The 22,819-nt window shown below is 48.9% G+C and overlaps 1 long non-coding RNA gene across 1 annotated transcript; it reads right to left on the reverse strand.

Annotated features, from left to right (window-relative positions):
- Positions 1-17,729: 17,729 nt before the first annotated feature.
- LOC128406330 (uncharacterized) lies at positions 17,730-21,179 on the reverse strand. The gene is made up of 3 exons (XR_008328466.1): positions 20,810-21,179; positions 18,998-19,782; positions 17,730-18,362 (listed from the first exon to the last, which is right to left on the reverse strand). It is a non-coding gene; the product is annotated as an uncharacterized LOC128406330 (long non-coding RNA).
- Positions 21,180-22,819: the final 1,640 nt, after the last annotated feature.

Here is a 22,819-nt window from a genome sequence, read left to right on the forward strand (position 1 = left end):
CTAATCTTCTCACTCACTTGTGTTTGGGCGTTGTAGTTCAGCAGCATCTGGAGGGCCAAAGGTTCCCCATACCCAATCTAGGGTGGCCCAGATTTTAGTGGCTCATCTTTGACTGACTAGTCTCACAATGCGGCAACTGGATTGTGGGGCAACTGGATTGTGATGCTGTAGCCTATGCTGCGGTTGCTCAGTTCACAATAGGCCATTCCAGCAGCTCATCTTGAGCCCATGTGCACAACTGCTCTGTTTGTCATCCCAGGGCTCTGCTTATGCTTATAGCAGGTGCTTGCTGTGGTGAACATCAGGAGAGGTTTTGCCAGTCACCACAGGGCTCTTCATTATAAAGGTAAAGGGACCCCTGACCATTAGGTCCAGTCGTGGCCAACTCTGGGGTTGCGCGCTCATCTCACTTTATTGGCCAAGGGAGCCAGCGTACAGCTTCCGGGTCATGTGGCCAGCATGACTAAGCCACTTCTGGCGAACCAGAGCAGCGCACGGAAACGCCGTTTACCTTCCCGCCGGAACAGTACCTATTTATCTACTTGCACTTTGACGTGCTTTTGAACTGCTAGGTTGGCAGGAGCAGGGACCGAGCAACAGGAGCTCACCCCGTTGTGGGGATTCGAACCGCTGACCTTCTGATCGGCAAGCCCTAGGCTCTGTGGTTTAACCCACAGCGCCACCCGCGTCCCTACCTCTTCATTATAGGGCAAGCCTAAAGTAGGACAAGTTTCAAAACACACACGCAAGGCAAATTATCCCGTTGCCATAACAAAGCAGAGCAGAATTGCATTAAAAAGGCCTGTTGCCAGCAAGGATGGTCTTCTGTACAGCTCCTTGGTGTGGGTGTGTCAGTCAAGTTGCTCTCCGTGGATTAGGCGGAACATGCCTGCCTGCCTCTTGGTGGGGCACATAATAGGGGAAGATGTGCTCATGGTCTTCCAAGAGCCTGAAAGGCTGTCAGTGCGGAAGATGGAGCAGACTGCAAATCTGTTGGTTGGATGGCAGGGCTAGAACCAGCACTGAAGCAGAATTCAGCTGAACATCCAGAGAGGCTTCATTGTGGTAAGAAATAGCCTGCATTGTTGAAAGGTGGTTGCGCTCTTAGTTTTGCGGAAGCAATAGAGCAGAGGCTGTGCGGAGACATCTGTCAACTGCGGTTGCTTCCTGCATTGCAGATTCTGCACTGAAGAGAAGGTTTGGGTGAGTTAGCCGTCAACCCTGCGATTCCTCCTTACCTTTGGTGATACTCTTCCCCTTGCCTCTCGCTCTGGGTCCCAACTACAACCACCTGCCAGCGAGGGAACATAGCATGCAGGTGCGATAGGAATTTATGGTCTTAGAGATACGGTAATGTTCATAAGTGTACCAACCAAGCACGTGCATAGATCAGCAAGGAAGGCCAACCTGGAACCATTTTGATTCCTAAACTGACCAAATGTTTTCTCTGCAAGGTCAAAGTGGCAAACCTCCCCATTGTCTCTTTCCTCACAAATCCTGTCTTAAGGGCACATTTAAGATATCAAGTAACCTGCCAGACAGGAGATAAACAACGACAGGAGAAAAACAACATTCAAATTTCTGTTTTAAGACCGCCTTTTCTGTGATGTAGGTATGATGTATCTGAGGGGTGGTCTTAGGTTACACCCCTTCTGTGATGTATGTATGATGTTTCTGGGGGTGGTCTTGATCTACAGGGTGGCAATTTCAAAAGTCTTTATAAGGCCTTGCACGCCATTTTTCTGGGTTCCTCTTTCTCTCCTGTGGGTGAGGGGAGCACCCTGTTGCAACAGATCAATAAAGATCAAGCTTACTAGCTGCTTTGCTTCTCAATATTCTCTGGCTGGCCTCTGTTATTTTCTCACACCAACAGGGAACCTATGTAAGGACTCTATATGGGCTCTTGGATACCCGATAAGGGAAAAGGGCAATTTTTGTTTACAACACAGGGATCCTCCACCTCGTCCTCCCACCCCTTCCTTCTCTTCCTCGCTCTTCTCATGGCTCGCTTCCTTGGCTGGCAAATAAGGAGCAAAAGCAAGGAGAAGGAGTAGCAAGGCCGGGCGCCACTTGGGGAAGGATCCTTGCCTGAGAGGCTTTGGACAACTGCTGCCTGCCAGAGTAGATGATACTGGGTTAGATGGACTAGTGCCTTAATTCAAAGCAGGGACTGCAGGGCAAAAGCTTTTCAGCTTCCCTCTCCACCCTCCTCTCTCCTCTGTCATTGCACCACTACTTCTTCCACAATTTGCAATGCACTCCTTTTCCTTTCCAAGCTTTGTGGTTTGAGGTCACTGGTTAGATATTTGGAGAGACAATGCATTAGTTAATTCCGCATTCAGCCGCTGAGTTCATTAGTGCTTATTGCCTGGGGCTGGGGAAAGCGTGCTTCAGCAAAAGTGGGAAGCATTTTCTTGCTAGCAGACTGCTCTTTAAAAGAAGAAGTCCGTTTCCTGAGTGCATGGTTTGTGTGCATGTTTGTGGTATGTTTGTGCCGGAGTTCAGGGAAATTGCAGGGGGCATGAATGAATGTAACAAGCTAATAGGAAATAACTGACTGGAATCCCCAGAAATTCCTGAATGGGAATTTGTGGTTGTGTCTTGAGTTGGATCACCACGGGGGAAATTATTTTGGGCAAGCATGCAGAGGAGATGAACACAAATAACAGGGAAAGGCAGTAGCTCAGTGGGCAGAGCATGTGGTTTGCATACAAACTTCAGTCCCCTACATCTCCTACAACAACATCGTTGTTAAGTGTGAACAAAGGAAGACAGTTCCAGATAAAGTGGCGTATTGTGGAGCAACCTGTGGTTGCATTTGGGAGATGGTGGGCTGTGTGTACACGCCATACATTTAACAGACATGACTTTCCTCAAGGAAACTGTAGTTTACCCCTCACTGAGCGCCAATGCCCAACACTCTTCACAAACTGCAGTTCCCAGGATTATTTGGGGGACAGTCATGCACATTAAATGTGCTTTAAATGTATGGGGTGTGCAGCGTATATCTTGGGTGCAGCTGGAGGTTAGAAGGGGTCACTGATTACTGAGGTGGTAGCTGTGCTCCACCCGAGACATTCTTGAGGTGAAATAGTTAATGGTGCTGATATGTGTGAGAGAAAGAGAGAGAGGTGCTGGTGAAGGAGGAACAGGGCAGGACCAAGAGATGCTACTGCCTAAGGCTAAGACTAGGATGCATAGTTGTCAACAGTCCCTTATTTGGTGGGAAACTCCCTTATCCCAGCGCCGTGTCCCGCTGCTGTCCCTTACTGATGATGTCCCTTAAATTTCCCGGGTTTCAAAGGAAGCAGCTCCTCTCCCTCCCTGCCTGCTGGCCAGGGAGGGAGGCTCCAACTGTGTTGCTTGGCTGCCCGCCCTGCCCCCCTCCAGCCTCCTCTCACCAGCCTCGGCCCCGGGAGCCCCTCCCCGCCGGGACTGGCGGGAGCCTCAGGCCCTTCTGCCGCCATCCTCCTTGCGGCCACCAAACTGAGCGTCTCTGCCTGGGGCCTCCCCTCTGCCTGCCGCTGCCGCTCCCGCTAGGTCGTACTGCGGCTGCGCCACCAAAGGACCCAGATAAGATGGGCAACCTGGCGCGGCCTATGAATTGCTGAGGAGCCTTGAGAGGAGAGCAAGGGCAGCCATAGAGAAAGCAGTTCAGAGAGAGGCGGCGGCGGCGGAGGCGCGGGCAGGTGTTCCAAGGGCTAACCATAGAGGGAGAAAGAGGAGGAAGGACCGCAAGCGCTTCTCCCATAGATTTGTAGTGGTAGACTAGCATAGATGGTCTGATCTGCGGGTTTATTTCCCCCCCTTCCTCCTGCCCCACCTTATGGAACTGAGAGCTGCAGATGGAGCACGAGAGAAAAGATACAGAACTGCAGCAGCATCTTCGTAGCTTGGACTTCGTTTTGCGCGAAAAGTGGTTGCTGCTTGTAGTTATTTAATTGCAGTGGTTCATCGGCTGGTGTCTTGAGCAGCAACTTCTGGAAACGAAGGGCTAAAAACCGGCGCTGCTCTCCCAAATTATCTGGTCCCTTTTAACTTTGTATTTCAGCTGGTTGACTAAAATCCCTTATTTTGGCTGCTGATCCCTTATTTTCAAATCTGTAAGTTGACAGCTATGCTAGGATGCCCTTTCCCATGCGGTTTCATGTAGAGAAGCTGCCTTGACTGGCACTTCAATCTGACTTCAGTACTGGCAAGGAGACAGTGTCTGGCCCCTCACCTGAAGGCAGCCTGCTATCCCACTGGTAGAGCATTTGCCTTGCATGCTGGACATCCCAAGTTGAACCCCCAGCATCTCCAGATTGCGCTGGGAGGCACTTCTGTTTGAAAACCTGGACAGCTGCTGCCAGTCAGTGTAGACAGTACTGAGTCAGATAGGCTTGTGGTCTCAGCATGTGGTAGGTTCCTATGCATTCTCAACACCTCACTCCATTCCCTGACCCAGAGGCAGCTGCCTCACTCTGCCTCATGGTAGGCCCAGCTTTGTAGAGTCTTACCTAGCAAGAAACTGGACTACTGTAATGCAAAATAAGCGAGGCTGCTCTTGAAGATGGTCCAGACCAGGGGTCAGCAACCTTTAGCAGCCATGGGAAGGTCCACCGTCCCTCAGACCACGTGGTGGGCCGGACTATATTTTGGAAAAAATAATAATGATCGAATTCCTATGCCCCACAAATAACCCAGAGATGCATTTTAAATAAAAGTACACATTCTACTCATGTAAAAACATGCTGATTCCTGGACTGTCCGCGGGCCGGATTGAGAAGGCAAATGGGCCGCATCCGGCCCACGGGCCTTAGGTTGCCTATCCGTGGTCCAGACTCTGCAGGTAGAGTGCGGCTGGTAAGTGAGGCGGCCTGATAGGGCCATGTGCTGCCACAGGTCTTGAAAACATCATGCTGGCTGCCACTGAATTACTAAACCCAATGCAAGGTGTTCATAATAGTGTCATATAAAGCCTTAAATGGTTTGGGACCCAAGTCCCTTAAACAGCACCTTCCTTATATGACCCCAGAGAAGGCATCTGAAAGTAGCCCTGTATAATAGCGAAGATTCTTTTTAATGTTTAATGTTTTATTATGTTTTTATATGTTGGAAGCTACCACGAGTGGCTGAGGCACCCGGTCAGGTGGGCAGGGTACAAATAAAAAAATTGATGTTGATGTTGATGATGGAATAGGATGTCCCTATTTTCATCGGAGAAATATTGGAGGGTATGATACTGGCCCACAGACAATTGCCAGCCAAACTCGTGGTGGATGGAGCTAGCCTGGATTTCCACAGAGAAAGCCTCAAAACAGGCCTTGCTTGTCACATGTCTGTGAGGGATCCTCACGTCTCTCTGTCTGTCTGTCTTATATTTCTGCCTGGCAGTGTTGCAACTTCACAGGTTCTGGTGCTCACACAAAGCCCCCGAATTCTGTGCCGCCTCATTGAGGAGCCTAACCAGTTACTTCAACAACACTCACCCTTCCCTCCTCCTCTCCCCCTCGTCCGGCACCATCCGTGGCGGCAACAGCAGCCACACAGCACTGCTACCCTCTGCTGCCTAGCAGGTTCGTTTGGGGAGCCCAGAGCGCCGCTAATTGCGCTAATTAATATGGAGCAGATGCAGCAGGAAGTGGGTGGAGGCGGTGGAGGGAATATTTCAGCAGGCAGAGGCGGCTGGATTTATGAGGGAGGTAATTCCCGGCTTCCTTTGCTGTGCAGCCGCAGGGTAAAGGAGCTGCCATGTGGAGAGTAATTTAAAGACAATTTTCCTGGGTGGCAGAAGGAGGGAGGAGGGCTGGGATTGGCAGCAGGGCCACTTCTGCAGCGAGACAGTCTTAAGATGGTGGTTATCAAACTGCGTTCCGGGGAGCCCTTGATAAGACGATCTGTACAGGCGGAAAAGCTTCCCAGTGTTCGCCCACTGCTGAGGAGATTCCCTGCGGTGCTCAGTGGGAGGGAGGCTGTGGGCAACATTGGCTGTCCTGCGTTGGAGACTGCATGCTCAGGACAAATGTGTGTGGCATTCGGCAGGCCTCACCAATAGTCTGTGCGAATGCCTAAGGCTGGCACACAGCACCCGGCTTCCTGAATGCACAGGAAAGGAAAGAGGACAGTTCTTCTCCTCCTCATGACTCCTTGAATTGTTGTATAGGGGAGCGGATTTCAGCAGGTGGAGTTCGTCTCACACCGGCCACAGCTGCTGAAATTCCAGCACTGTTAGGAAAAGGTGCAGGCGGGAGCCCCTGCCCTCTTTTGCATCTGGCCAGCATACATTAGAGGCCCAAGAGCCTCTGTTAAACAGAAAAGCTGGCAACCTTACTAGAGAGGGAGAGCAGTTGGCTCTAACAATCAAGTATTAATGCAACTTACTCTGAATATACTCATCAGCAAGTCCTGACTCACGTAAGTTAGTCCCTGTTAGTGCATTTGCTTCCACACACGGAAATCTTTCTCTGGCATGGAAATGCAGAATTCAGAAAAGATGCACCAGTTGCACAGATGTCAACATATTAATAGTAGCATGGCAGACTATTAAAAGCAGGGCGGTAAAGTTTTTTTTAAAAAGAATTGGCAGCCCCATTTAACATGACCTTCATCGCTTTTTCCCCTTCCATTTTATTTTAAAGAACAAAACTGCATGAACCTTCCTGTCAAACAAATGAAGAAACAGCCCTTCTTCAAAATTCTTTTTCAAAATCATCCCCCGTAATTTTGAGATCGCCTTTTACAATGGCAAAATTGGGGTGGGTACCACTGTCATTTCTCCATAGTTTTCCTAATGCCCCAGTCTGTCCTCCTCACTTATATCTCCGACATGCACACATCCTTCTCCCCAATGCCATCTTCTGGATATATATATTTTTTTTTGGGGGGGGGGGCGCTGCCAGTGTGCAGTTTGATCCCTTGAGGATGGGAGAGCTTTGAGCAGCTGCTGCTGCTGCCCCCCCCCACTCATGTATAGGCATTTCAGGATGCGACCCCCCACCCTGAAGGGAACAAGAGCCAAAGGGATTTATATTGCAGCAGTTGGAGACTCATAAAACCACAGCCCACCTGCCCCACTGATCCCTAGTCTGGAACATGGGTGGGCTGGCTTGGGAAGCGGAGGCCAGAGCCTCGCATCTGTCACTGCTCAGTCTGAGCCTCTTGAACTGTGCCTGCTAAGCTCCCCACCTCCGTGCTCAGATTTATGTGGACATTCACATGGTGCCGGGTTTCTGCGGCTTTTGCTCCTACCTGGAAGTGTGATCTATTAGCAAGGAGCAGAGTTAAGCCTCTTCCCGAGGTTCCTTTCCACGGCCCTCATATATGTTTCCCACTCCTGTTCCCCAAAGCCTTTGACCACGCCGTTCTTCTTATGCCTGAAACAGCCTCCTTGCCTCCGTGATGTTTAAATTTTTTAAATGGAGCGCACATATCTGCAGGGGCCATAACAAACAATACATCATAGGAACGTAAAAGGAACCCCGCTAGGTCCCCAGAGGTCCATATCTAGCCCAGAAAGGCTAAAGGACAAGCAGCCTATTGCCTTCAAAGAGCAAAAGTAAAGATCTGCAGCAGTGGACGGATTCTCCAGAGATTAAATATATATGTAACATGCCCTGGATTTGAAGACAGTGACAGTGGAGAGACGGGGGGGGGGGGGAGGACCAGTTTCTGTAATAGCTGTTTTCCAATAGTATTCTGCGGAACTTTAAAGCCCTAAAGGTTCTGTGATCTCTTAAATTAAGGAAGCTTGTAAAACAGAAGACTGTTGTTAGACACGGCTTTATCTCAGTCCCTGCCATTCTTCAAGTCCACACTTGAGTTCCAGGTGGCATTTGTTTTCACTAGATGACCAAGGCAACTGAGCATCATGCTTTGACGCAGAGTTTGAGTTTTGAATTGCATGTATCAGTTGTGAATGTTAGGGTGTTTATGTTTTCCCGGACTTCGAAAACATTAATGGACGGATTTCAGCAGCATAACCTGGGCTTTGCTCGATTCTAGTAGTCTGAATTTGGAAAAAGTGATCCACCCCTCCGTGGTTCAACATTAATTGTATGCAATTTTAAAGCATATTCGCCTTGGTTCTCGTAAAACAAATCGGTTTCCTCTTTTTATGTTTGGTTTCTCTTTTCCATCATCATCGATTTGGGGGGACAGACACAAAGACCATGCTTGCGCTTCCTGAGTTAGCCACAGGGGGGCCTCTTTGTGCTACCAATTTTGATAAGATTCCTCATTGCCTGTGGGGCTGCTACTCACCTAGGATCAAATCCCTGGGTGAAGTCGGTGCTACTGCTACTAGCAGACATGGGAGGAGATCAGATTTGCATCTCATTCTTCCCTTGATATTTGAGTCTCACCTTGGGAAGATGATTCCGTGTCTGCTGCCCTTCTGCCAGAACAAAGGCTTGCATGTATCCACTGAAATTCTGATAGCATACTGCCAAGATTTCTTAAGTAGACTATTTTAGGCTTGCTATTGCAGTCTGCGCAGTTGGCAGAGAGATTGAGGCTGCTTAGCTCCTGTGTACAAAAAGCGAAAATCCATCTCTGGCTTTTAGGATTTCTGCAGGCCTTGGCTTTCAAGCATATATTTGCAACCATGAGGTTTCCAACCTGCTTCTTGTTAAAAAGGAAAGCTAAGATGCTTTGAAAGCACCCTGCAGTTTTTCTGTGCTTCCGTGCACACATCCCTGGGTAAGTGCCTCTGCACCAGCACACCTGGCAATGCTGGACTCCCTTGGCTGCATGGCTCCGGGAACCTTCCCTGTCTCTTGACAGCCACAGGTGCAGTGGAATCTCCCTGGCCCCATGGTGGAGGGAAGTGGCTCAGCAGGTGATTTCCCCTGGTTAATTTCATGGCATTTAACGAGCTTGGCATTAGACGCAGCTCATCCATCGGTTACTGATTGCTCCCTGACTGCTAATGATCTGCTTTCATTCACTGGAAAATTTGCCCGAGAGGAGGAGGGAGCACGAAAGCATGCCGGGGGAAGCCCTGCTTGGAATGGCTCCCCAAAGGAGCTTGCCACTGCTGCCAGCATCTGCCTGCCTGCACTGCTGTTGGTACCGTGATCTGCCCAGCCATCACACTGGCCACCCAGCAAAGGGCAGGGGGATGTGAAGCACATCTGGGGGTTATTTTGGAAAAGAGACAAGGGACGCTAGGGTAGGGTGGAAAATGAAGTACAGTGATACCTCGGTTTAAGAACTTAATTCGTTCCGGACGTCCGTTCTTAACCTGAAACTGTTCTTAACCTGAAGCACCACTTTAGCTACCGTTGCGCCGCCAGAGCACGATTTCTGTTCTCATCCTGAAACAAAGTTCTTAACCTGAGGTACTATTTCTGGGTTAGCAGAGTCTGTAACCTGAAGCATCTGTAACCTGAACCATATGTAACCTGAGGTACCACTGTACAGTGGATTGCATGGACCTGTACGGAGGTTTTCTTTTGGTATGAGGTTGCCCACCTGTCAATCACTGGGTGATTGCAGATTGGTGTGTCTCAACCCTGCTGAGTATTGGTTGTCTGGGGAGGTGCAGAGAGCAGGATTGAACATTCCACTCATCAGCTGATGAGCAGAGAGTTCAATCCTGCTTCCCCAACACCTTCCCTGCTCAGTAAATGGACTACTGCAATGCACTCTACGTGGGGCTACCTCTGAAGGTGACCCGGAAACTGCAACTAATCCAGAATGCGGCAGCTAGACTGGTGTCTGGGAGTGGCCGCCGGGACTGCATAACACCGGTCCTGAGATATCTGCATTGGCTCCCAGTACGTTTCTGAGCACAATTCAAAGTGTTGGTGCTGATCTTTAAGGCCCTAAACGGCCTCGGTCCTGTATACCTGAAGGAGCGTCTCCACCCCCATTGTTCTACCCGGACACTGAGGTCCAGCACCGAGGGCCTTCTGGCGGTTCCCTCATTGCGAGAAGTGAGGTTACAGGGAACCAGACAGAGGGCCTTCTTGGTAGTGGCGCCCGCCCTGTGGAACACCCTCCCTTCAGATGTGAAGGAAATAAGCAGCTATCCTATCTTTAAAAGACATCTGAAGGCAGCCCTGTTTAGGGAAGTTTTTAATATTTAATGCTGTACTGTTTTTAACATTTGATTGGAAGCTGCCCAGAGTGGCTGGGGAGACTCAGCCAGGTGGGCGGGGTATAAATAAATTATTATTATTATTAATTTCATGTTTTTACATATTTCTATGTTGCTTTCGGCCCAAGAATAAATACAAATAATCAGCACGCAGCAAATACATTCCTGGAGGACGTGGTGTTTCGGCCATAAAGGCTAGGAATGGACCTTCCATGTTCAGGGGCAGTCTATAATACCTCTGATTCTCAGATGCTGGAAACAGGGGCTGTGCCTTGCATGCTAGCTTCTCAAGGACATCTGCTTGGCTGCTACTGGCGACAAAAGATTGGGGCAGTTTGGGGTTTATCCAGCACGACTCTTCTATACCTTAAGCCCTTTCATCCCAGAGAGATGTGAACTGTAGTTAGTAGGGTGAGATCAGAGCCGGCCTGTCCACAAAGCCGACTGGGAATCAAAGGAGATGCCGTCAATGCAGGAGAAGCAAGGAAAAGTGGCGGCAGCGGCTTCCAGGTTCTGCCAACAGCCTTGCGAGATCTCGTGGAACTGCCACGAGATTTCACAAGTGCTCTTGTGAGATCTTGTAGGAGCTCTTGCAAGATCTTGCCAGAACCCAGAAGCTGCAGCCGTGCAACCGTGGTGAGTGTAGCAGAGGCGCAGGGCGTCACATTCCTGTTTCGCCCCAGGCGGTGAAACACGATCGGTCGCCCCTGGGTGAAATGAACTTTGCACATGCACAGAGGTGCTTGTCTCGTGCTGAGTCCCGCATGACACCCTGGCCTAAGCTTATACCCTGGGAAGCATTTTTTCTAACTCATTCTGGCGTTGTAAGCAATACAAATCTCAAGCTAGGTAAGCAACGACACACCCACCCACCACAGATCTCAGCTTAAAATGAACCGGAGGATTTTGTGCTGTGTCATATTTTTGGTTTGCTTGTGTCTTTTCCTCAGTGCATGACCCCAAAGTTTCTCATTTGTGCCCATATTTGCATGAAAATTTGGGCAGGCAATGCTTTCATTCATTCATTCATTTGTTCGTTCGTTCATTCTTTCGTTCCTCCCAAATATTTATAGTCTGCCTGTGTAGCAACAACACTGAATTCAATTTAAAACAACTATCTGATTCATAAAACAAGGAGCAGATGAAGTCATAAATAACACCTCTCCTCTTAAAAGCGCAGAGCGGCGACCTACCTTAATAATAAGCTGCACACAAAATAATTCATAAAAACCTGAGAAAACAGCCAGGGCTTGACCTGGAACTGCTACAAAGCCAAGGTTGGCATCAGGCGAACTTTGAAAGAAGAGGATTCCGTAACTGGGGTCCCACCATAGCGAAGACCACCCCTCATTCCTGCCCTCCATGTGTGAGCCGGCACACACCGCCACTCCGGATTGTACACAGTCAGGAAGGATCTCGTATGTGAATCATATAGTTGGAAGGGTCCCTGGGGGTCATCCAGTCCAACCCCCGCGCAGTGCAGAATCTGCAAAGCAGGATGCAACTATGCCATCCCTGACAGGTGGCCACCCAGCTTATATCGAAACACCTCCAGCAAAAAGAGATCCCAAGGCAGTGTGTGCTCACTGTTGAGCACTGCTGAAAAAGCTTCTAGTGAAATTTGTTTCTCTGCGGTTGTTTCTCCTCCTGCCCTCTGAAGTGATAGCGACTGATGAAAGACCTCTGTTTATTTCAGAATTTTCTTGCATGTGCAACCTCATGAGATTATGCCAACAAGGAAACGGTCAGTCCCCAGGTTGCTGCTCTCAACATTCCTAACCACTGGGCATGTTCACTGGGGCTGATGAAGAGTCCAACAACATTTGGGGGGCAGCTTCCCCACCCCTGCCGCAAATGCTTTACTTTACATAGCCATGTGGCTTTCTGTTTGTGTCACGCTTCGCCAGCTGAATTTCTGCCAGGTAAAAAGGTAAAGGTAAAGGTACCCCTGCCCGTTCGGGCCAGTCTTGCCAGACTCTAGGGTTGTGCGCTCATCTCACTCTATAGGCTGGGAGCCAGCGCTGTCCGCAGACACTTCCGGGTCACGTGGCCAGCGTGACAAGCTGCATCTGGCGAGCCAGCGCAGCACACGGAAACGCTGTTTACCTTCCCGCTGGTAAGCGGTCCCTCTTTATCTACTTGCACCCGGAGGTGCTTTCGAACTGCTAGGTTGGCAGGCGCTGGGACCGAGCGATGGGAGCGCACCCCGCCGCGGGGATTCGAACCACCGACCATGCGATCGGCAAGTCCTAGGCGCTGAGGTTTTACCCACAGCGCCACCCGCGTCCCTTCTGCCAGGTGCAAGCTGCTAAATGCCCCAAAGCCTCGCCAGAAAAAAATGTCAAGCCTAACTCCCCCTCATTGATACTACTTTCCTCAGAGCTTGACATCTTTATTCGCCAGTGGATTGGGGCTGGGAAGACGATGGAGCTTTTTGGAGCCATGAGGTGAGTGAGAGAAGGGGCTGATGTTTCATCCCCTGGGGCAAATCAACCCCTTTTGAGTTAACTGTGTGTGCAGTTTTCTTCCTAGTACAGTGGTACCTCTGGTTACAGACGCTTCAGGTTACAGACTCCGCTAACCCAGAAATAGTACCTTGGGTTAAGAACTTTGCTTCAGGATGAGAACAGAAATCGTGCTCCAACGGCACAACAGCAGCAGGAGGCCCCCTTAGCTAAAGTGGTGCTTCAGGTTAAGATCAGTTTCAGGTTAAGAACAGACTTCCAGAACGAATTAAGTACTTAACCCGAGGTACCACTGTATGGTGTTGCACTGGAGAGGGTGGGGGGGGATATTGCATTAATTAATTAATTAATAGCATTTCTAATCCCCTTAGTGCTTTAAAATCTCTAAGCGGTTTGCAAAATAACATTTGGAAAGAAAAAAACAACAACCCAGTAACACAGCACAAGATTAAGGAGTAAAAACAGGAATTTGGAGATAGCAGGGCCAAATTTTATGGGTCAGGAAAAGCCTGGGCAAAAAAAAAAAGAGAGAGAGAGGGCTTCACAAAGGAGTTTGAAGGAACCAGCAGATGATGCTTTGCAGATACGGCAGAGGAAAGGGAGCACTGTTTTTTGGGGAAAGAATGCCCCATTACTGCAGCATAGCGCCCCCCTGTGGTTTGGCACACCGCTGAGATTTAAGATAGCATGAAACCACTAGAGGGGAGTTCCCCTTTATGAGCTTCCCAGATCGCACAGCAGCAGCACTCAGGTGTTCTCGGGAGGCCTCTCGGTTGACCCCATGCGCTGGGTGAGATCAGAGGCATTCGGTGCCTGAGGTCTTTTAGCCACTGCCTGGCCTGTTCTTCCAGCAGGCTGCTTATTTATATTCTACACGGGTGCCATGATAAAATGCAGGGCTGGCTCTCAGCATCTTGCTGCCTTCAGAGCCATTCCTAGACCTGCATGTGTCTTTCTGCCCCCTTCCACCAAAAATGTTTCATTGTTTCCTTGCTTCCCCCACTAGAACTTGACCAAAGTGATCATGGAATGCAAACCCCTCATCCTGTACCCTAGGGGATATAACAAGGTGCACATCCATCATTTGCACAGGCACTACTTTGCACCCCACCTAGATGGACTCGCTTTCTTGGTATCCATAAAATCGCCCCAAGGAAAAGCAGTGGAGGAATAAGCAGTTGCTCTGTTCCCAGTACAGTGGTACCTCAGGTTAAGCACTTAATTCATTCTGGAGGTCTGTTCTTAACCTGAAACTGTTCTTAACCTGAAGCACCACTTTAGCTAATGGGGCCTCCTGCTGCCGCTGCGCCGCCGGAGCACGATTTCTGTCCTCATCCTGAAGCAAAGTTCTTAACCTGAGGTAATATTTCTGAGTTAGCGGAGTCTGTAACCTGAAGCATATGTAATCTGAAGCGTATGTAACCCAAGGTACCACTGTATCTCTGGATGTACTTAAAAATATATATATATATTTTTTTGCTAACAACAACGACAGTAAATATAAAATTCTGATTCTCTCAAGCAAATTAACAGTACTGCTGGGAATTCCGAACTGCATCATTTCCAGCTGCAGGAGGAAGGGGTGAAGAAAAAGCTCTGAGTGGAAGGGCCCCCACTTTCCCTGCCCTATGGACCCCCTGAAAAACTCCACAAACCTTGCTGTACCTGGAGCTGGGTGTGGAGAGGAAGCAGCGTCCACTTTGGGTTTGCCCGTAAAAAGCAAGTCTAGAGTGAGAGATCAGGGTGTTTCCAGGAACTCTTCTTGTTGTGGAACTTTTGTGGATGAGTTGAGAGTTCATTGGACCCTGGGTGAGAACCCAGAAGCTGAGTGGGAGGGAGTGTCAGAAGGAAAATGAATTCATACTGATTTATATATCTATTTGTATAAGCTTTTGGGGCGGGGCGGGGTGGTGTATTTTAAATGTTTGGTGGGTATTCAGCCCCTTATATCATCAGCTGATACAGACGCGGGTGGTGCTGTGGGTTAAACCACAGAGCCTAGGAGTTGCCAATCAGAAGGTCGGAGGTTCGAATCCCCACAACAGGGTGAGCTCCCGTTGCTTGGTCCCAGCTCCTGCTCACCTAGCAGTTCGAAAGCATGTCAAAGTGCAAGTAGATAAATAGGTACCACTGCAGTGGGAAGGTAAACGGCGTTTCTGTGTGCTGCTCTGGTTCACCAGAACTGGCTTAGTCGTGCTGGCCACATGACCTGGAAGCTGTACGCCGGCTCCCTCGGCCAATAAAGCGAGATGAGCGCCGCAACCCCAGAGTCGGCCACGACTGGATCTAATGGTCAGGGGTCCCTTTACCTTTACCTTTATCATCAGCTGAAATATCTCAGATTGCAGAGGTGGTAGAATCCTCTGTCCAAAACCCCATAGACCTGGAAGGCAGCAGGCTGAGTGGATACCTTCGCCCAGGGGAAGAGATGGGGTGGGTGTAGGAGGAGGGCGGACGTCTGCACAGCCAAAGAAATACTTTCCACTTTCAACGCTTGCTAAAGCCATTTGCTTGTTTCAGTTGGGGGTGGGTGTCCTGTGTTGCTTTTAAGCAGGCATTTGGTTAAATTGAAAATCCTCATTGCTGTATTAGTGGCTGTTTAGCTTTCCTGATGGGAGGCTGTTGATTTGGTCATTACTTCCTGGATTTGTTTTTTTATGGATTCTGTAATTTTCGTATATTGCTGTGTCCGGGAGCGTTCGGTAAGGCGGGGCAGAACTGAGCACCCGGTTGTGGAATTGCTGGGAGAGGGGCAAGGCGGCAGGGAGATTGGCACTGTGTGGGCATGTTGGCAGAGCCAATCTAGAGTTCTACCAGTCTCCCAGGCACTCCCTACTCACCACTTTGTTCAGGGCAAGTGGTATCACCGCTCTCTTACCCACCACTTGTATTGCTTGTGTGTGTGTGTCTGTAAATTTTCCATGTTGTTTTATTTCATTGTTCCCCAGTCTGGGAATGGACTATTAAATGAAGATGGGGGTTAAGCTGCAATCTGATACTTATCTGGAAATAAACCCCATCAAACTTAATGGGGCTCTTGGGGCAGATCCACACCATACATACACCGCACATTAAAAGCACATAAAGGTAAAGGGACCCCTGACCATTAGATCCAGTCGTGGCCGACTCTGGGGTTGCGGCGCTCATCTCGCTTTATTGGCCGAGGGAGCCGGCGTACAGCTTCCAGGTCATGTGGCCAGCATGACTAAGCCGCTTCCGGCAAACCAGAGCAGTGCACGGAAACGCTGTTTACCTTACCGCCAGAGTGGTACCTATTTATCTACTTGCACTTTGACGTGCTTTTGAACTACTAGGTTGGCAGGAGCAGGGACTGAGCAACAGGAGCTCACCCCATTGCAGGGATTCGAACCGCTGACCTTCTGATCGGCAAGTCCTAGGCTCTGTGGTTTAACCCACAGCGCCACCCGCGTCCCTATTTAAAAGCACATGGGTTTCCCCAAAGAGTCATGGGAACTGTAGTTTCCCAACATAGAACTACGGTTGCCAGCCGCCTTAACAAACTACACTTCCCAGGACTCTGACAGAAGCCATGGAATTTTAAAACCCTTTAAAACTTATGGTTGCACTGTAATTGACGTGTGTCAAAATAATTTGAAAATAATATATTTTTGTAAGACAGTAAGCACATTTTTGGGGTGGGGGACCCAAATAGCGAGTGCTGGCTGATTTTCTGGGTTTTTAAAATTTGTTGCTCCCATTTTCAGCCATGATCCTTAAAACCTTGATGAAGGGGATGCAGCCTGTAAATTATGTAAATACAATCCATGAACTGATTGCCCAGTTAAAAGCCAGACTATGAACTGATCACAGCATCTTGAATCAAACACTGTTGGTGGTTGGAGCATAAGAAACTCCGTTCTAGTACAGTATTGACAAAGAAACCCGTGTACGGTACTAAATTTCTCAACCCAGGCTGTTCACCATCAGGACACTAGAGGGCAGTGAAGGGCTTCGCCTCTGAACTGCTGGCTCTTTGCAGTGGCAGACTCCAAAATGGCTAATAAATAAGCGAAGAATGGGACTTTGCGTATAATGTGCTCATTAATGGGGATAATTGGCATAGTTTAGAGAGGGCACCCTCATGGAGGAGGGGTGGCAGTGAGTTGTCTGTCTGCTGCTTTCCTGTGTACGTGTGTGCCATAGGCCAGGGCCAGGGGGAGTTCACGGCTGTGCCATCTGGACTTGCCACCTTTCAACTTGACAGGTTCCCTTATTTTCTAACACTTGCGTGAAAGGCAGAAATTCAACAGGTGAAGATATAGGAAAGCTTTTCATGCCGGGTGCTGCTAAAGGCACAGGAGGCCTAGGTGGGAGAGAACAAAATGTACGTTTGTTATCAGCTGTCCTGTATAATATGGGATTGTCCCGTATCTCAATGCAAAACGCTATGTCCTGTATTGATCTAGTTTTGCCCTGTATTTCAAGTCCTCTCTCTCTCGCTCTGCCAAGTTAGGGATCTTCTCCAAATGGATGTGTTTGAAAGGGTGTGTGAAAGGTCATGTGTTTAAGCTCTGGGTAGCCAAGCAGAGACAGATTTACAAATTCATGTACAACCCACAGCAATTCCTTTACTAGGTTCTTTAACAAGTCCCTGTTGCTGTGCCCTCAGCTGCATTTTGCTGTGCAGACGTTAGTGAGTGGCGTTTAATCTCTATGCTTAACTTGCTGCTTCCTCACTTGTGCTGTTGAAAGCACAAGAGCAGAGTTTCTCTCCCCAAGCCATCAGTTGGCAACCCATACTTTCACCACTGTGGTTTAAAGCAGCATTTTTTTTTAAGTCGGGGGTAAGTTGGGGGGGAAACAGCTGTTACTGTATGCTGGTGTAATAAACGAAAATCTGCCCTTATTCCCTTATGGGGGACACAAGAGCCCTTATAGAGTCCTTTGTAGGTTCTCCATCGGTCAGAGGAAAAAACAGAGGCCAACCAGAGAATACAGTGGTACCTCGGGTTACATACGCTTCAGGTTACAGACTCCGCTAATCCAGAAATAGTGCTTCAGGTTAAGAACTTTGCTTCAGGATGAGGACAGAAATCGTGCTCCGGCGGTGCGGCGGCAGCAGGAGGCCCCATTAGCTAAAGTGGTGCTTCAGGTTAAGAACAGTTTCAGGTTAAGAACGGACTTACCGGAACAAATTAAGTACTTAACCCGAGGTACCACTGTATTGAGAAGCAAAGCAGCTTATAAGCCTGATCTTTATTGAACTGTTGCAACAGGGTGCACCCTTCACACACAGGAGGAGGACCCAGAACCAAGGTGTGTCCACCATTATATAGACATTTTAAATTGCCCACCTTGGAGTCAAAGACCACCCCCAGAAACATCATACCTACATCACAGAAAGGGTGGTCTACAGCAGAAATCTGAGTTGGTTGTTTACCTCCTGTCTGGCAAGTTACCTGTTAATGTTTACTGGACTGATACCCTGGGGAGCCTGGCTAGTCTTTTGTAATGATAAGTACTTAGTTCCTGAGCCAAGTGACACGCTCACCCTATTCATACACAGACATACCCTTAAGACAGGATTTGTGAAGGAGAAGACAATGGGGAGGCTCCTCCATTTGACCTTGCAGAGAAAACACCTGGTCAGCCTGGGAGTCAGAATGGCTCCATGGCTGCTCTCCTGTGCAGCTTCAGACATGTGGCCTCTAGGTCTATGTATGTGTTTGCTTGGTACATTTATGAACCTTTATTATATACGTAAGATCTTTATTTATTTCACTGGGAAGAAGTGGATGTTTTGCAAAGCTTAAGCAGAGGTTCTGAGGATCAAGGTTGATCAAGCCACAGGAGACCTGTTACGGAAGGGGGGGGCATGTCTTCTTCACCTTCTTCTTCGCTACAATATATCCATTTATTCCCAATTGTCAATGTCAAAAGGGACTAAAATCTATAAAATCCATAGAAAATCAACGTGCCAATTTGCTCAATTTCTCTAGGACTCCATGACACCTCCCTGTCCTCCATAATCCCTCAAGTAAGGTGTCAAGACCCTAATCCTGTCAAATCACTCTGCCAAGCCTTTCCTCCGGGCAATGCCAGGTGGCAGACTATGCATACATGGACCATTGTCTTCCCATCACCGGCACTCAGGAAGCGCTTATCTGCGCATATCTCCAGCTCTGCATATTCCCCCCTCCCTCCTCCATATGTTAATCCGGTGTAACCCAACCTCTCCTTAATGTATTCATGATGTAACTGGGATGTATTTTGCACTGTATTCTGGGACATGGAGGGAGTTTCAAAAGTTCATGTCACCCCTTTCTCGCTGTTCAATCTCGTCTTGAACCTGTTGCGCAATAAACTTGGATCTTCTGCAGTTTGCTCCTGTGCCCGGCTGAGCTCATTTTCTTCCGCAGGGACCCGCGGAGTTAGTCCGACGAGCTGGGTGGCAGAGTAGCCCCGCACCCAGATTTTAGCCGTAACAGACCTTAACTCAAGGGCGGGGAATTATGAGAACCACACCACAACCTTGCCGGGACCACAGACCAGTGGTAGGTGGGACCTGGGTGGGTCAAAAGTGGGTGGGGCAATGAAAACAAATATTAGGCTAATAATGTCTGTGCACCCCTCTCTTTGTCCAGGCATGATCAGAGTTCAAGGGCACATTCCAGGCAGGCAAAACATTCAAGGAGAATGCAATATATGGGTGTGGCTTGGGGAGGAGGTGTGCCCTGGGAGAGTTCCAAGGGCCAGGTAGAGAGGTCTGGAGGGCCACATTCAGCTTCTGGGCCTGAGGTTCCCCATTCCTGCCTTTATTTTGCATGCGACTCTTGGGCAGTGACCGAAAGCTCTGGATATGCTTAAGAGGACATGTTTCCTTGCTTGTTCCCAGGCTCAGTACATTTTTCAAAATCTTGTCCCCTTCCTAGCTCCCATGAACCCTAGATGCAGCACAGCGGATAAAGGTAAAAGGAAGACTGTGAGACTGGACGCGTGTTGAATGGGGAAGGGTTACTTGGGAGCAGTGGAAACTGCTTCTAGTTCACTTACAAACTGATGTTGGATGGGGGGGAGGACCCAGGTTCCTCTCTCCTGTCGTTCGCATTGCTCTTCAAAGCCCCTCTTTGGCTCAGGCCCTTAGTCCTCAACCAAAGCATCACCAAAGTACATGCATATCCCTCACTTGCTCACACTCCATCCTTTGTTTAAATTCAGACAGCATGATGAAGTGCTACAGATTTAATTGTGCTGCACCTCGACCACTGAGACCTTCTGAAAGAGCTTTTTTGGTGGCCCCTTCTTCCCACCAAAGCCCCTGAGGTTTGGTCATCCGTTACCAGGGACCAAGCCTTTAATGTGGCAAGCCCTTCCCTGTGGAACTCATTGCCAGCAGAAGTTTGGCAGGAGTCACCCCTGCTTTCTATAAGTACTGGTATTTTTTATTAGGTTTTACATAACAAATTTCAGTTTAAATGTATCATTCACCTTCTCATGTAGGAAAATCAGAATCCCTTGACTTCCCACCACCCTGGTTTCTGTTATCAATCCCTCTTTTCCATCAGCTTATCCTATTTTCTCTAATTTGTTAGAAATATTATTAATATTTAGAATGTGATGCTTTTTTTAAAAAAAACAGCCTGTGTTTATGGATATGCTATTGTTTCTACGTTGGGGACGCAGATGGCGCTGTGGTCTAAACCACAGAGCCTAGGGCTTGCCGATCGGAAGGTCGGCAGTTCGAATCCCTGTGACGAGGTGAGCTCCCGTTGTTCGGTCCCAGCTCCTGCCCACCTAGCAGTTCGAAAGCATGTCAAGTGCAAGCAGATAAATAGGTACCGCTCCAGCTGGAAGGTAAACGGCGTTTCCATGCACTGCTCTGGTTCGCCAGAAGCGGCTTAGTCATGCTGGCCACATGACCCAGAAGCTGCCTGCGGACAAACGCCAGCTCCCTTGGCCTATATAGAGCGAGATGAGCGTGCAACCGCAGAGTCGTCCACGACTGGACTAATGGTCAGGGGCACCTTTACCTTTATTGTTTCTACAGGTGTTATGGTGGTGTGGTTATGCCATCTTGCTACAGTTTCTACAAATGTTGCTTGTAATTATTTAAATAAATAAATGGACATGTCTAAATTCATACCGTACTTTTCCGCGTATAAGACATCCCCATATATTTTTGGGAACTCAAATTTAAGGGTGGGGGGAGATGGCACGGAATTATTGAACTTTTTTTTGCAGAGGATTGAGTTGTTGAGCTTTTTTTGGGGGGGGGGGAATTACCCATGGCTGCTGAGCTCACCTGCACGCGTCGCAACATCCGTCTCTGTCTGCTCACCGGCAATCGCCCACCTAATTGCCACAACATCAGCCAATCAACACCAGCCATTGATGCAGCAACCAATAACACGCCCAATAGCTGCTGACAGCCACGGCTGCAACCAATCAAACGTTCACCCTATGCACTATCCATGTATAAGATGATCCCAACTTTTTAGCATAATTTTTAAAGAAAAAAACCTAGTCTTATACATGGAAAGGTCTGGTAAGCTTTGCTGGATTGCAGCGGGGGTCTGGATGAGTCCAGGATTCTTTGCAAGAATCCCAGCAATTAGCACACATTCCTTGGCAGTCAACCAGGAACTGGTCAGTGGTGCCACAGGACCAATCTTCTACTCATCCCTTCTGAAAATAGCAAGGGAGCTCTCTCTCTCTGCATGTATGGACCAGCCAACTGGCTCCAGGAGTAAAGGGAGGGCTTGTCCTCCTGTTAACCCTCTGTGGAGGATAACAAGAGGTGTTTATCTTGGAGGGGAAGCCAACTTGTCTGTGCTGCTGATCCTGCCACATTCCATCATCATTTCTCCTCTCCCCCGCATTGCCAATTCTTCCTAACTGGCCCAGCCCATGCATTTAGCCTCTCTCCCAAAGGCGACGGCTTTGCTCAGTCCCTCCAGCCATAAATCAAGTCTCTTTCCCTGGGAGTAAGTGGGATCAGGGAGGCCAATCTGAAGTGCTACAGCCACAGAACTCCACTTTTGCCTCAGTAAGGCCACCAGATTGCACCGTCGCCTTGAGCACTTCTGAGCGTTGTCTTCCTTCTCTTCTGGGTGCCTGAGGAGCGAAGTCTTCTTCTCTGATCTATTTGTTTTGGAACGTGTGGCCTGCTTTTCCATACGAGTATACCAAATATTGTTTTTAAAAAATGTGCAGAAGAATTGTGATAAGATCTCCCCCCCCCCCCGTTTTTTAAAAATAGTTCTGGAGGTTTCCTGTATTGATCAGAGGAGTAATTATGGAGAGGGGATTTTTAATCCTTTCTCCTCAATTCTTACACAGTTAAATTCATCCCCTTCCCTGAAAGCTACTTTTAGCTTCGCTGGGGACAGCAGACAGAACGTAGGCAGGCCGACACCATACTTTTAAAGCACATCAGACACATAATTGAAGCACACACGGCTTCCTCCAATGAACTATGGGAACTGTAGTTTCCCTCACACAGAGATAATTCCAAGCAACTAGAGTGACCAGGACATGTGCTTTAAAAGTGCATTAAAGGTAAAGGGACCCCTGACCATTAGGTCCAGTCGTGGCCGACTCTGGGGTTGCGGCGCTCATCTCGCTTTACTGGCCGAGGGAGCCGGCGTACAGCTTCCGGGTCATGTGGCCAGCATGACTAAGCCTCTTCTGGCGAACCAGAGCAGCACACGGAAACGCCGTTTACCTTCCCGCCGGAGTGGTACCTATTTATCTACTTGCACTTTGATGTGCTTTCGAACTGCTAGGTTGGTAGGGAGCAGGGACGGAGCTCGTGGGGATTCGAACCGCCGACCTTCTGATTGGCAAGTCCTAGGCTCTGTGGTTTAACCCACAGTGCCACCCGCGTCCCAAAAGTGCATTAGATGTGCTTTAAATGTTTGGTGTGGATCTGCCCAGGCTGAGCCTGTTTCCACAAAGCACTTAATCCCTACAGAGAGGTGTGGCATTTCAGGCTTGCCTGGAAGACCTGTTGCCTATCCTCAGGTGTTGATTCCGGTTTCCTGACCCCTATACTGTGCTGCACTGGCTGGGTGAGCTGCAAGAAAGAGGCTTCCTGTGCATGATCAGAGCAGAGGAGTCTGTTCCTTCAGGGTGAGCTGGGCCCTGCTCCACCAACCTCAGCTTGCCTTCTGCCAGCCCTTACCTACCTGCCTGCCTTCCTACTTACAACCAGCCCAAGGGGCGGCACTGTGTCAGCTTCCTCTCCTCCAGTTTTGCCCTTGTGGAACCCAGCGTGGAGGAGGATGGGGACAAAACTGGAATTAGTTTGGTC

Source organism: Podarcis raffonei, chromosome 2 (assembly GCF_027172205.1).
Source record: "Podarcis raffonei isolate rPodRaf1 chromosome 2, rPodRaf1.pri, whole genome shotgun sequence".
NCBI lineage: Eukaryota > Metazoa > Chordata > Lepidosauria > Squamata > Lacertidae > Podarcis > Podarcis raffonei.